The sequence below is a fragment of the Chenopodium album genome, chromosome 7, assembly GCF_948465745.1.
Source record: "Chenopodium album chromosome 7, dcCheAlbu1.1, whole genome shotgun sequence".
NCBI classification, from domain to species: Eukaryota; Viridiplantae; Streptophyta; class Magnoliopsida; order Caryophyllales; family Amaranthaceae; genus Chenopodium; species Chenopodium album.
In genome coordinates this window covers 39,393,001-39,407,983 of record NC_137840.1, presented here as the reverse complement: position 1 = coordinate 39,407,983, position 14,983 = coordinate 39,393,001, and the positions used below count along the sequence as shown (strand labels likewise).

The window sequence follows — 14,983 nt, the reverse complement described above, 5'->3', positions numbered from 1 at the left end:
AAAGGCTTGGCTGGAAAATGTTTTTCAATGAAAGACTTGGGAGAGGCTTAGTACATACTAGACATCAAGATCTATAGGGATTGATAAAAAAGGATGGTAGGATTGAGTCAAAGTACTTATATTGATAAGGTAATAACTCCATTCGGCATGGAAGAAGCCAAGAGAGGCCACCTACCCATGTCGCATGGCATAACCCTAAGCAAGAATCAGTATACAAAGATACTTGATGTGCGAGAAAGGATGAATCAGATTCCATATGCTTCGCTTATTGGATCAATCATGTATTCCATGATATGTACTAGGCCAGATGTATTGTATGCCTTGAGCACTACGAGCCGATACCAATCAGATCCACGAGAGGCGTATTGGACTGCGGCCAAAAATATCCTAAAGTACCTGAAAAGGAACAAGGATAAATTCTTGGTCTATGGTGGCAGAGATGAAATAGTTGTTGAGGGATATACCGACGCAAGCTTTTAAACAGACATAGACGACTTCAAGTCATAGTTTGGGTACATATTCAGTCTCAATGGAGGAGCGTTTAGTTAGAAGAGTGCTAAGCAAAGCAGCACTGCAAATTCTACAACTAAAGTCGAATACATGGTAGCTTTGAGGCAGCTAAGGAGGCAGTTTGGATTCGCAAGTTAATTCATGAACTTGTTGTTGTACCCTCCATCGAGGGACCAATAGACCTCTATTGTGACAACAATGAAGCTATTGCTCTGGCCAGAGAGCCAAGAGAACATCAGAAGGTCAAACATGTCAAGCGGTGTTTTCACATGATTCGAGAATGGAAATCAGAAGGTGAAATCAGAATTTGTAAAGTTTGAACGGATGACAATGTAGCCGATCCGCTGACCAAACCTTTGCCTCAAGTGAAGCACAACAAGCACGTTCAGGCAATGGGAATCAGGCCCACTAGAGATTGGATTTGATTTCCTTATTTTAGTTTTTTAATTAATTTTGGACAATTTTAATGTAAAGCATTATGATGAACCATTCAGTTTTTGGAGTAATTAGGTTTTTCATGCAATTTAAATCACTCTGTTGACTATTTAATTGTAGTGTAGAATTAAATAATGAATCCATTCGATTTTAGGAATATTCAAAATAGGGTATCAAGACCAGTCTTGGTAAGGAAACACCTATTAAGTGAATGTTGAATATTATAATCGAAAATTATCCCTAATCGAGGTCATTTAAACATTGGACGATGAATGGCCAGTTGAGATTAGTGTGAAGTTTTATTTATAGCACCATTTCATGTGCTACAAGTACATGATTGCCATGAATCATTTTCACAGGTTTTCGTTTAGAACCATACTAGATCGACCTATGAGAATACTTTAAGAGATTAAAAATAATCATAAATATATTTCTCATTATTACTATCGGAACCCTTTTTCCTTGACCATGAGTATTGTGAGATTTCTTGTTTAAGTACTAGTCCGCTATGATGATTGTCAAACATCTGCCGTAACAGGGGATTGAAACAACGTCACTCGGGAGGCTAGGTCAACTTAGTAAGAGAAGCTACATTACAAGACTGGACATATCCCCTTACTAAAAATAGGGAAGATGTCTTTGTTGTTTACAAGGCCTCTCGTAGATCGATATTGTAAAAATGCATGGTCGTGCTCAGATGGATTTTAAAATTCATCAGTTTATTGACAGTCGGACTCGAAATCGAGAAACACTTCTAGGCGTAATAAGGATGACAAAATAATTTTACCTTATAGTTAATGATGAGGCATTAAGCGACATAGGAAAAGGGCTATACACTAAAAGCGCACTTGTCCGGAAGAACAAGTGGGAGACTGAAAGGAATAGTGTCCTTCGAACAACTGTATTATTTTTATAGTGGGTTCAGAATTATTAGAAAGCTAATATATTCAGTAAGGTCAAGTGATCAAAATGCCTGGGTGGAGGCCGCTTCCGATCAGTAATATTAATGCACGGCTACAAGTGTAGCCTAAAGAAACAAAATCTTTTTGTATATATTTTTTCAATTAAAATGAAGTAGACTCAACAACAAAAGCTAAACACCAATAGAATTCCCCGGCAACGGCGCCATTTTGACGAGTGGAAAAATGTATGTCGTTATCTACCCTTTCTCCAAGTCAAACAAAATTTGTAAACACCTAACCAACCTTATATGAATATAGGACAAGTTAAGGGTCGATCCCTAGGGAATGCAATGATGAAAACTAGAGTCTAAGTCAAGCTACCTCGAAGATGGAGTTTATATTATGGTTGGCACTATAGTAAAATAAAGCAAAGTAAAACAAAGGTCTAAACACTAGGGATATGGGTTCCACATGCAAGCTCAATGATAATGCTAGTTTAGAGCTCAATCAATTAAATAAAGTATTGCAATGGACAAACAATAGTAGCAATCAAGAGAGTTCAAATGCTATCTCCTATAGGTCAATCTAGGTGTCACTATGAAAGGCAAATCAAGAAGAATCACAAGCAAACCCAATCAATTAGAGCAACTTTCAATTCGATTGTTCATGTCATTAAGAGTTGCAATGCAATCTAGATTAATCTTATAGGTTGATCACTCCTAGTCTAATCAATCACATGCAAAACTATGTCAACCAATTGCAAGAAATCAATCAATTAAAGAGCATCAACTAGCAATTTCATTAATCAAACATGCTTCCCCCTTTCCCTAGCAATTAATCTACTCACTGATCATGGTGAAATTCAAGAACAAATAACTAGAAAGTGCTTTAATCTTCATTTCTATATCAAAATCTAAAAGAAATCAAAAATAATAAAGAATATCAAATTCAAATCCAAAGAAGAACAAGTAACAAGCAAAACTCAAATAGCAAGTAAGTAAAAGATGAAAGACGGAAGAGATTCTCACTAATATTGATGATTGAAAATGAAGAAATCCAAACTTGATTGGTCAAATGTTGAGTTACAAATCTAAAACCAAGAACTTCTCTCTAACTTCTCTCTAGATTCTCTCTCTAAAACTAAGCTAATGAAAAATTATCAAAAGTCCCCTTTAAAAAGGAAATACAATTCTATTTATAAGCAAAGAAGAAATTGGCAGCTCCCGCGCCCTCTCTCGATAGACCCGCGCCCGCGGAAAAAAGGGTACGGAACCCTCCGCGGGCTATTTGGGCAGACCCCGCGCCCGCGGCAATAGAGATCCTCGCCCGCGGCAGTGAAACCCGCGCCTGCGGCTAATCCCCTGCTCCCAAAGCCTGATCAGGGGGCCGCGGTCTCTCTGAATGGAGCGGCCTCTCCATTTTACCCGCGCCCGCGGAGAACCCGCGGGGCGACCGCGGCAAGTTCTTGCCAAGTTTTGGCAAATTTTAAGTAACATGGGCCCGCGCCCGCGGCAAGATGACCCGCGCCCGCGGCCTGCTGGATTGCCTTGGAAACCTCTCCGAGACCTCTCCAAGCCCTCTCTAAGCCCTCTCTAGCCAAATGCTTCTTCCTTGCTTGATCATTTAAGTCCCAAATTGAATCCTTTGCCAAAGTGATTCTCACAATACCTACACATGTACACAAAGAAAGGATATAAAAGGGAAAAAGAGACAAATAAAGGAAAACACGATAAAAACACGAGAATCATAAAGAAAAGAGGGAAAAGAGAAACTAAAGGAAAAAGGACCAAAAATAAGAGAAGAAAGTATGAAAAGATGAAAGAAATAACCCTAAAAGACTACCCTATAAGTGCCATAATTGACACTCATAAAATTCCCCCAAGCTAGACTTTTGCTCGTCCCGAGCAAAACAAAGGCTAAAAGAAATAAGAAGGGCTTATTCGAAGCAAAAAGAAAAAGAGGGGCGAGAATTTACACTAAGACTCACTGTAGTAGGAATCACGGTTGTTTTTAGCTACAACAAGCCATTTAAACCCCTAGATCGCTCTAGAGGACGAGTGATGCTCTCGTAAGGGTATCCTAAGATTTTACCCATAACTCTCCACTAAACCCCCAAGAGGCAAACCAGAGATGGAAAAGAAAGTGGAAAAAGGAAACAAAATCTTTACGAAATGGACTTTACAAAGAGACTATAATTCAAATGAATAACAACCTTTCTAAAGAGAATTATGGTATGCACGTTATAAGATACCTAAGGTTGATTGAAACATAAATATGCTAAGCATAGTAACTAGTTATCACATTCCACTTTCATCCCAAACGATCTTACCGCGTTCCCCCTACTAATCTCATGTCTCCCCTTAGTGAGCATCTCATAGATTCCGCGAAGGAACCAGAAAAGGATCAAATTTTTGGGCTACTCGACATCTTGATTTCGCATCCCCTTTCCTTAGTCTACAATCTATGATTCCCTCCACCGATGAAAGACTCAACTCCTAGGTCCAAAGGTCTTCCCCAAGGTTGTAACGCAAGGCAAGAAGGGTTAAGGTAGGCTTAAAATTTAAAATTTGGTGCTTATCCTAAATTGTGAAGCAAAGACCGGCCAAATCTCAACACCAAACTTAAGTAATCACCAAACAAAAACGTATTGACACCCCCAAGCTTATTCAAAGCAACAATCTACAATCATTAGAACAAAAAGCTCAAGCGCTTTCCCCCCAAGTTAAAAGAAACATTGTCCTCAATGCATAGAGAGGAGAAAGACAGTTAAATTTTTTTTTTTTTTTTTTGAATTTTTTTTTTTTTTAGAAGGAATTTTCTCATTAATAAAATTCTTTGAAATTTCTTGAACTCCTTAAAAGCATTAGTCCTTGCCCCTTTTTTTTTTCCTAAGGACGGGTTTTACATAAGCATTTGCCATTATTTACCAAATATAAACAACTCAATTATGTGTACCAATTCGAACCAAACTCCAACTTCATAGACCACAATCACCAAACATTGACCCTTGCTTCACAAAAACCAAAAAGAAGGAGAACAAAACAAAAGGCTCAAGATATCTAATTATGCGGCTTAAAAAGAGGGAAAAGGGTTCAAAGGGTAATAAGAAGGCAAATGTATCCCAAACCAAAAAGTGACTATCCTAGAAAGAGAAAATTACCTCCCCGAAAAACTTGCATTTGTCCTCCCTAGGTAGTTCGGTCACGGTCTTAGGAATCATACGCTAAGATTCTAGATTAGGTTTGCGAAAATCAAGGATCCATGCCGCTCATGCAAGAGTATGATGAAAGCTTGAACAAATATAAATCTCACATGGTTGTAGCAAAGACTCACTAAGGGTGTCAAATCAGAGATAGGGAGCAACTACCAACATGCCACAAACGAGTAGAATCCGGTTTCATGATCCCCCTAGTTCTAGACAACTATCTTAGCATGCTTTATCCTAGAATCAACCAAACGTAATCTAAAACCGTGCATACCATTATTACCTAAGAAGACCATTATTCAAAAGCAAAAGTCCAGTGCATACAAGTCCAATTTTAAAAAAGAGAAAGAGTGAAAATAAAGCCTCAAAAAGTTATGCACACAAACTAGATTAAAAGAAAAGGAAAGAAAAGAAAAGAAAAGAATGGAAAACTTAGACAAGGACAAGAAAGGGAAAGAGGAAAAGAGCAAAGAAGCAATCATAACACGTTTATCCCAATCGACATACAAGCGGTCTAATGGCCACATCGCCAAAGACCCCAAACACACTAGGTGTTAAAATCATACATCCTCGAACCGTTCAACTTCTCCTAAATCTAATCTCAATCTAAGCAACCAAGAAAATGAAGAAGTGAAAATAAAAAGGTAAAATAAGAAAGGCCTCACCAAGCATCCTCTCTAAATTAAAGTACCCAAGGAGTAGGAATGTGCATCTCCAAAAGGTTCCGCAATCCAAAGCATAGGCTACGAGCAAGGTGAGTTAAAGAAAAAGGCTATATATACAAAATGAAATTGTTAGTAACTTCCAAACAAAAGCAACCAATAAAACACTTAGATACAAATTATAGACAAAGACCTAGAGAAACCATCATCATCAAAATTTCTATTTATTCTTTGTTTTTTTTTCAAGAAACTCCCAAAAACATCAAGAAATGAACTAAAACAACAAGCAACAGACCAACGAGACCATTAGCAAAAATCCACCAAAAGCCTTATCAAAGACTTCCCACCGAGCCCCAGGTGCTTCCCCAACCCAACATAAAACATCCTTTTTGACCCTCCCCCCTCACAAAATGAAGGCATCGACCGCGATGCCTATAATCATGCAAAATAGGGAAAGGGGAGAACAAAAAGGGGAACAAACATGCATAAGGGGACTATTGGCCACTAGGGCCGGCACCATCATCACCCGTATCCCAACCTCCGGTGTAACCGGGAGGAAAACCATAGTGACCCTTAAATAGGTCAAGTTGGGATCGGGTTAATTGGTCATAGGGCTCAGGCTGAACAAGGGGCTCGGGGTGATGGGGGTGAACATAGTAATATGCGCGATCACCCCGATAATCACTCCCCCCCCGAGACCCTATAATCATAAGGTGGGAAATCGTGCCTTGGCACATCGGGGTCCTCCACCCCGGGGCAATATGGGTATGTAGGGAGGTCGCCACCACCCCATGAAGGTACCAGCCCTTGTTGGGGCGGCACATAAGGGTAGTTGACCGGAGGTGTGAACTCCACCCTACGCACATTAGCGTCATACAATGCGCTAGTTTGATAAGACAAAGTTTGGTGGTCCGAGTACATACCTTGCATGCTCAATTGCATGTGCTCCATTTGGTCTCTCATGGCCTCCATCTCTCGGAGATAAGCATCCCCTTGGAAACCTTGCTGTTGTTGTTGTTGTTGTTGTTGTCGTCTTCTTTCTCTTCTTCTTCCTTGAGCATCATCATGAAAATGCTCATGTTGTTGTTGTAGAGGCGGTTGTTGTTGCTCTTCATCATATTCATCTCCTCCTCCTTCCTCATCTTCCTCATCATTCTCATCACCCTCATCAATCTCATCATCCTCCTCCATCTCATCCTCAATCCTCTTATTGTCCCTAGGGACCATCCAAATGTTCCTAGCCTCACGAAGGATGGAGGTGGTGGCCGGGTTAGGGAGAAGGCAATGGTGGGTATTTCTCACTAGCCAAGAGTAGGTGCCGGTTCTCCTAGTGCTAGTTATGAAACATAAGGTGTTAACTTGCTTCAAACTAATCCACACGTCTTCACTCCTTCCAACCGGAGTGCAAGACTTCAAGAACCCCTCTTGCTTAAAATACGACACAAGACGTGTCACCATGCCCCCACAATGAATTTCCCCCGTTTTGACCCCATGCATTATATCCTTGCAACAATTCATGAAGATATAGCCAAAATTAATCCTTGACCCTAACTCCGGCTTGGTAGCCATCCATAACACCATAATCTCCTCCCTAGACAACTTCCCCAAATCTTGCTTATTAAAAACCGAATACCCAAGAATTCTATGAAGGATCCTAAGGGTCGGATGGATAATCTCACTAGCAAGAGACTTTTTCGAATCAAACTCCCTCTTGTTGGCTATGGTTCTCCACCAAGAAACCTCATTATACTCAGATTGGACAAGGGAGATAAGGGGCTCGAAGATATCACCATTGGGGTTGAAACCAAGGGCTACATTGAACTCGGCTAGGTTCATGGTGTGTTTGACATTGAAGAGTTGGAAGGAAATAATAAAATCGGTTTCTCCCACCTTATTGAACTCAAATGTGGAGAAAAATTCAATGGAAGGCTCCAAATAGGTTCTAGGGGCCGATTTTAGAAACTCACCCAAGCTAAGGTTATCTAGGAGGATGTCAAGGTCATTTTCAATTCCTAACTTGGCCATATCCTCACGATAGTAATGCTGGGAGGGTCTAAACTTCCGGTCTTTCATTTTGTTATAGATGGGGGTTTGTTTAGACCGGTTCCAAAATTTGAGAGGGAGTAAAGGAGGAGGAGGAGCATCATCTTGAGTTGTGGAATGCGGTTGGGGATGAGGGTTTGAGGAATGGCCTTGAGAAGATTGGCCGGGGGATTGGTTTGAGCGCTTCTTGCTACTTTTGACTCTTCTTATCAAATCCATTTTAACAAAATTCACACAAGTCACAAGAACACAACAAACTCCCTCAAACAAATCAACTTCCTCCAAAAACTACTCACAAACCTCCTTACAAATCCAACCAAACCACCACAAACTACAAGGTACCTGTTCCAATCAACACAACAACCAAAATCCAACAACAAACTACAATATCAACAATCATTCAACAATGTAATCATGAATCAACAAGAAAAAGTAACAATCACCCAAATATATCAATTTTCCCATAAATCAACCATAAAACACAAAAATCATGCTCAAATTCAAGGTAAACAAACCAATGTAAAGAAATCAATTGAAATTGACAAAAATATTACAAAGGTTAGAAGTATACCAAGATTGGAGACTCAAATTAAACTCAAAGCACTTCGAAGACCCGAAATTTCCCGAAGAAGCACGAGAAAGAAGAGGAGGGTGTTGAAAATGGAGGAAAATGGAAGAATTTGAGAAAAATTTGGGCAAAAGTTGAAGAAATTTGTGAGAAATTGATGTTTTAGGGTTAGGGTTTGAGAGGAGGTAGAGAGAGAAAGGGGAAAAATTAAGAGAAGAGGAGAAAATAAGAGAGGAGAGAAGGAGAAGAGAGGTGTGCCCCGGGTTAAAACCCAGTTCGCCGCGCCCTCTCCCGAATATGCCGCGCCCGCGGAAAATCTCCCGCGCCCGCAGCGAGACTGCGGGGCAACCGCAGGGACTCTCTGGAATTTCAGAATTTTAGTACCTGATGGGGGGCCGCGCCCTCTCCAGATTTGCCGCGCCCTCTCCAAAACCTCCCGCGCCCGCAGAGAGACCGCGGGGCAACCGCGGGAAATCCCTGGAATTGGGTTCCAAATTTGCTTGAATTTAGGTCGCGCCCTCTCCAAACATGGAGCGCCCGCTCCAAAACCTTCCGCGCCCGCAGAGAGACCGCGGGGCAACCGCGGGGACTTCCTGGAATGAAGCTTCAAATTTGGTCGAATTGAGGCCCGCGCCCTCTCCAACAGGGGGCGCCCTCTCCAGAATCTCCCTTGCCCGCGGAGAGACTGCGGGGCAACCGCGGGAACTCCCTGGAAATGACATTATAAATTTGCCCAAGAGGAGAAATTGCCCCCGAGGTCTCTCATTGCCCTCGGGGAGCCCTTTCCCCAGAACTCTTAACTTTTCTTCAAACCCCTTTTTTTCCAACAAGGGATGATAATGCCCGACCTACAAGACAAACACAAAACTAACTCAAAAATAAAATCAAAAGCCAAACAAGGAAAAATAAAAGAAAAGAAAAGAAAAAGAAATGAGATGAGAATCCGGGTTGCCTCCCGTAAGCGCTTTTGGTTAACGTCGTTAGCTCGACGTGCACCACCATCTCAAGGTGGCGTGAAAAGAATCATCTTGTGAACAAGTCCAACAAACACTCCCTCATAGTACTTCTTGAGCCGATGACCATTAACTTTGAATGAAGTAGAGGAGTTCAAAGGAGAAATCTCCACGGCACCATTATCAAAAACATCTTTCACCTAGAATGGTCCACTCCATCTTGACATGAGCTTTCCGGGAAACAACTTCATCCTTGAATTGTAGAGGAGGACTTTGTCACCTACACAAAACTCCTTTTTCTCAATCAACTTGTCATGAACCTCTTTGGAGCAAGCCTTGTAGGTGCTAGCACAATCGTAAGCATCAAGTCGAAGTTCCTCTAGCTCATGAAGATCCAACCACCTCTTCTCCCCCGCACTAGCTAAGTCAAAATTTATCTTCTTGATAGCCCATAAGGCACGATGTTCAAGATCTACCGAGAGATGGCACGATTTGCCATAGATAAGGAGATATGGAGTGGTACCAATAGGCGTCTTAAAAGCCGTTCTATAGGCCCAAAGAGCATCATCTAACTTGTTCGACCAATCCTTTCTATTTCTTGCAACCGTCTTCTCAAGAATGAGCTTTATTTGACGATTGGAGACCTCGACTTGGCCGCTCGATTGAGGATGATATGGAAGGCCGAACCGTTTATGCACTCCATGTTTCCTTAACATCTTTCTGAAAGCATTGTGAACAAAATGAGATCCGTTATCGCTTATCACAGCCTTAGGCACGCCAAACCTTGGGAAGATGATTTTGTTGAACAACTTCAGCACTACTTTGTGGTCATTAGTAGGGGAGGCAATGCCCTCAACCCATTTAGAAACATAGTCCACAGCCACAAGTATGAATTGATTACCATATGAAGACGGGAACGGTCCCATGAAGTCAATCCCCCAAACATCGAACACCTCTAACTCAAGAATGGGTTGCTGAGGCATTTCATTCCTCTTGGAGATATTCCCAACCCTTAGACATCGGTCACATGACTTCACAAAGCCCCATGAGTCCTTGAAGAGATGCGGCCACCACAAACAACATTGAAGAACCTTGATAGCGGTCTTGGAAACACCCATATGCCCACCATTAGGGTCCGAGTGGCACATCCTTAAAACACTAGGCATCTCTTCATTCGGAACACAACGCCTAAGTAAGTCATCAAACCCTCGTTTGTATAGGATGGGATCATCCCACAAGTAATGTCTTGCCTCCCTTTTGATTTTCTTCCTTTGGTTCTTTGAGAAAGAGGGTGGAAACTCCCCACATGCTAGAAAATTCACCAAGTCGGCATACCATGGGAGTTCCTTCACCTCAATGGCATATAATAAGTCATCAAGAATTCTATCCTCAATTGGTGAACCATCATCATGAATGTGATCACCCTCAAGGAGAGAAAGATGGTCCGCCACAACATTCTCCGCACCCTTCTTATCCCTAATCTCAATCTCAAAAGTTTACAATTCAAGCACCCATCGAATCAACCTAGGCTTGGACTCTTTCTTGGCAAAGAGATACTTGAGGGCCGCGTGGTCCGTGAATACTATGGTCTTGGAACCCAACAAGTAACAACGGAATTTCTCAAAAGAGTGCACAATTGCTAAAAATTCTTTTTCCGTTGTTGTGTAGTTCTTTTGAGCCCCATTAAGTGTCTTGGACATATAATAGATCACATGAAGCTTATTTTCTACACGTTGTCCAAAAACACCTCCAATAGCCCAATCACTTTCATCACACATCAATTCAAAAGGAAGATCCCGCCTTGGGGCGTGAACAATAGGAGTGGAGATAAGGGCCTTCTTCAATTTATCAAATGCCTTCAAGCATTTGTCATCAAAAATGAACTCAACATGCTTTTGAAGAAGGTCATTTAGGGGCTTAGCAATAAGTGAAAAATCCTTGATGAATCTTCTATAGAAACCCGCATGACCAAAGAACGATCTCACACCCTTGACATTCACCGGAGGTGGAAGTTTCTCAATAACTTCTATTTTTGCCTTATCCACCTCAATGCCTCTGTTTGAAATCTTGTGCCCAAGCACTATACCTTCTTCCACCATGAAGTGGCATTTTTCCCAATTCAAAACAAGATTGACCTTAACACATCTTTCCAAACACTTCTCAAGGTTCACAAGGCACTCCTCAAATGAGACACCCCCCACCGAAAAGTCATCCATGAAAACCTCTATTTCCTCCTCCAACATATCCCCAAAGATACTCATCATGTACCTTTGGAATGTAGCGGGAGCATTGCATAACCCAAAGGGCATTCTTCGATAGGCAAAGGTCCCATAAGGACATGTGAAGGTAGTTTTCTCTTGATCATCGGGGTGAATGGGGATTTGGAAGAATCCCGAATATCCATCGAGGAAACAATAGAACTTGTGCCTTGTTAGTCTTTCAAGCATTTGATCAATAAATGGAAGAGGGAAATGATCCTTCTTGGTGGATGTGTTTAGACGTCTATAGTCTATACACATCCGCCAACCCGTGACCGTCCTAGTTGGAATGAGCTCACCCTTCTCATTCTCAACCACGGTCATGCCCACCTTCTTTGGAACGACATGCACGGGGGAGACCCACCTTGAGCTAGAGATGGGGAATATGATTCCCACATTCAATAGCTTGGTGATCTCCTTCTTAACTACCTCTCCCATTTGGGGGTGTAGTTTTCTTTGTCGTTCGATAGAAGGAAGGGCGCCTTCATCAAGTGTTATATGGTGTTGGCACAAGGCAGGTCTTATACCTTTAAGATCATCAATTGTGTACCCCAAAGCACCTTGGTGCTTTCTTAAAACACCACATAACGCTTGAGCTTGGCTCACGCTCAAGGATGCAATAACTATCACGGGATAAGTGGAATGAGGGCCCAAGAACTCATACCTAAGGTGTGATGGTAGAGGTTTGAGTTCTACCATAGGCACACCATTACCTGCCTTTGATGTGGCCGCTTGCAAAGCCTCTTGGCTTGAGATTTTCAAGCACATTTGCTCATCCACTTCTTCCATGCTTCCATTAAGCAATTCTTCATAAAATGCCACTTCCTTGCATGGTGTACCTACTTTGTCCTTGTTCAACAAAACATTCTCAAGAGCATCGTTAGAGGTGAGCAAGTGCTCATGCATGGAAGACACAAAATGATCAAGTAAATCAATCATCATGCAATTTTCTAAAGAGGAAGATGGATATTTCATGCTTTCATTCAAATCAAATTCAATGACCTCATCTCCTACCTTAAGGGAAATCTTTGCACTCCTCACATCAATCATAGCACCCGAGGTAGCAAGAAAGGGTCTACCTAAAATGATTGGAATGGTAGCATCTTCATCCATTTCAAGCACAATAAAATCCACCGGGAACACAAACTTCCCAACCCTCAATGGAACATCTTCTACCTTACCTTTTGGAAACTTGATTGACCAATCGGCTAATTGCAAGGTAATGTTAGAAGGTAAGAGTTCCCCTAGTTCAAGCCTTTGATAAACCGAATATGGCATTATGCTAACACTAGCTCCCAAGTCACATAAGGCATTATCAATTTGCATCTTGTTAATGGCACAAGGGATGGAGAAGTTTCCGGGGTCCTTCAATTTGGGTGGCATTTTGTTCATGATGATAGCACTACAATTTTCGGTCAAATTGATAGTTTCCACAACCTCACAAGTCCTTTTTACACTCAAAATGTCCTTGAGGAATTTGGCATAATTTTGCATTTGGTTGATCACATCGGTAAAAGGTAGAGAAAGATGAAGTTGTTTTAGCATATCAAATAATCTCCCAAATTGCTCATCCAATTTGTGTCTCAAGAATTTTTGTGGGTAAGGGAGCTTGGGTTTCACAATTTCTTTCTCTACTCTCACCTCTCTAGGTGTCTCAACCACAACCTCATCCAATGATGCCCTATCCCCCTCATTCTCAACCAAGGCTTTCTTAGAAATCTCCTTATCCTCACCCTTCCTAGGCAATCTCTCCTCAAGAACCTTACCTCTCCTAGTAACAATAGCATTCACGTGTTTCTTGGGATCAAGACCTTGGGAAGGTAAAGAAGAAGGGCTTGCATGATCTTTCAAAGCATTAGCAAGTTGAGAAATTTGATTTTCAAGCATTTTATTGTGGGTCATCATTTCATTGAACTTCTTATCACTAACGGCCATGTATGTGTTCAACAACTTGGTTTGATTCTCAATTATTTCTTCCAAATTTGTCCTAGGTGAAGAAGGTTGGGAGTAGGAATTTTCTCCTTGAGTCCTTGGAACAAATCCGGGTGGGGGACCTCTTTGAGCATTATTTTGAAAATTGCCCTTCCCTTGATTGTTCCAAGTACCCCTATTTTGATTTTGTCCATAACCTTGATTATGGTTACCACCACCTTGATTATGGTTACCACTACCTTGGTTGTGATTTCCATAACCTTCGTTTTTATTACCATAATTTTGGCTTTGATTTTGGCCACTATAACCTTGATTATTATAGCTACCACGAAAACCTTGATTCCCTTGGTTTCTATAACCACCACCTTGATTATAGTTGTCAAAATTGCCTTGGTTTTGGTAATTCCTATTCCATTGACCTCTTTGATTATCAAACCTTTGAGCATTATTATTTGACACATAATTCACATGCTCACTCTCATTGTTATCAAACTCATCAACACATTCATTAGGACAATTACTAGAGTCATGATCATACGATCCACATGCATCACAAAACAAACAACCCATAGGAATATTATGTGAAGAGGGAGGGGGTTGAGAGTTAGAAGGAGTACCTCTCCCTTTAAATTGGGAGGGAAGATTCGTAGCTTGGGATGAAGTAGAAGTGCTCTCCAACTTAGCTTTGATTGCGGTCATCTCCTTTCCCAAGTTTGTCATTTGGGAGGAAAGGTTGTTTATCGCATTTAGATGGTCTACCAAGTACAATGAAGATTGCTTGCTTGAAGAGTCTCTCTCCCCATCTTGCCCATCTCTATAGTGCGTCACCACGTCCTCAATGATGTCCACCACTTCTTCTTCGGTCTTGTTCATGATAGGACCCCCGGCCTCCCCATCAAGGCATGACTTGCCTTATGGACTTAAACCACCATAGAAGATTTGGACCACTTGGTATGTTGGGATTCCGTGGTGAGGGCACTCCCTCTTATACTCTTTGTATCTCTCCCATGCTTCGTAAAGGCTTTCATTTGGCCTTTGCTTGAACCCTTGAATCAAGGCTCTTGCCTCCGCCGTCTTCTTTTGAGGGTAAAAACGGGACAAGAAGGCCTTTGTAACATCATCCCATGTTCTCAAGGAATTGGGCTTCACCTCTTTATCTAACCACTCTAAGGATCTTCCTATGTGAGAGAAGGGGAACAACTTGAGGCGTATGAACTCTTGAGAAACTCCGTTGACTTTGATGGTAATGCAATATTTTTCAAATTCTTTAAGATGGTTCAACTGGCTCTCATTCTTAGCCCCACTATATTGCCTCCTCTCAATTAAGGTGATCATAGCCGGCCGAATCTCGAAATCATTTGCCGGTGTTGTAGGCGGAGCTATGCCGCTCTCAAACCTATAAGCACCGGGTATTCCTAGCTCCTTCAAGGCCACTCTCGGATTTTCTCCCATGCCTTGCTCTTCTTCAATCTCTTCTTAACTTGAAGAACTATACCCCAAGGAGAATCGATTAGC

At 41.6% G+C, this 14,983-nt stretch overlaps 1 pseudogene; it reads left to right on the top strand.

Moving 5' to 3' along the window:
* Positions 1–14,429: 14,429 nt before the first annotated feature.
* Positions 14,430–14,528, top strand: LOC145641276 (small nucleolar RNA R71; annotated as a pseudogene).
* Positions 14,529–14,983: the final 455 nt, after the last annotated feature.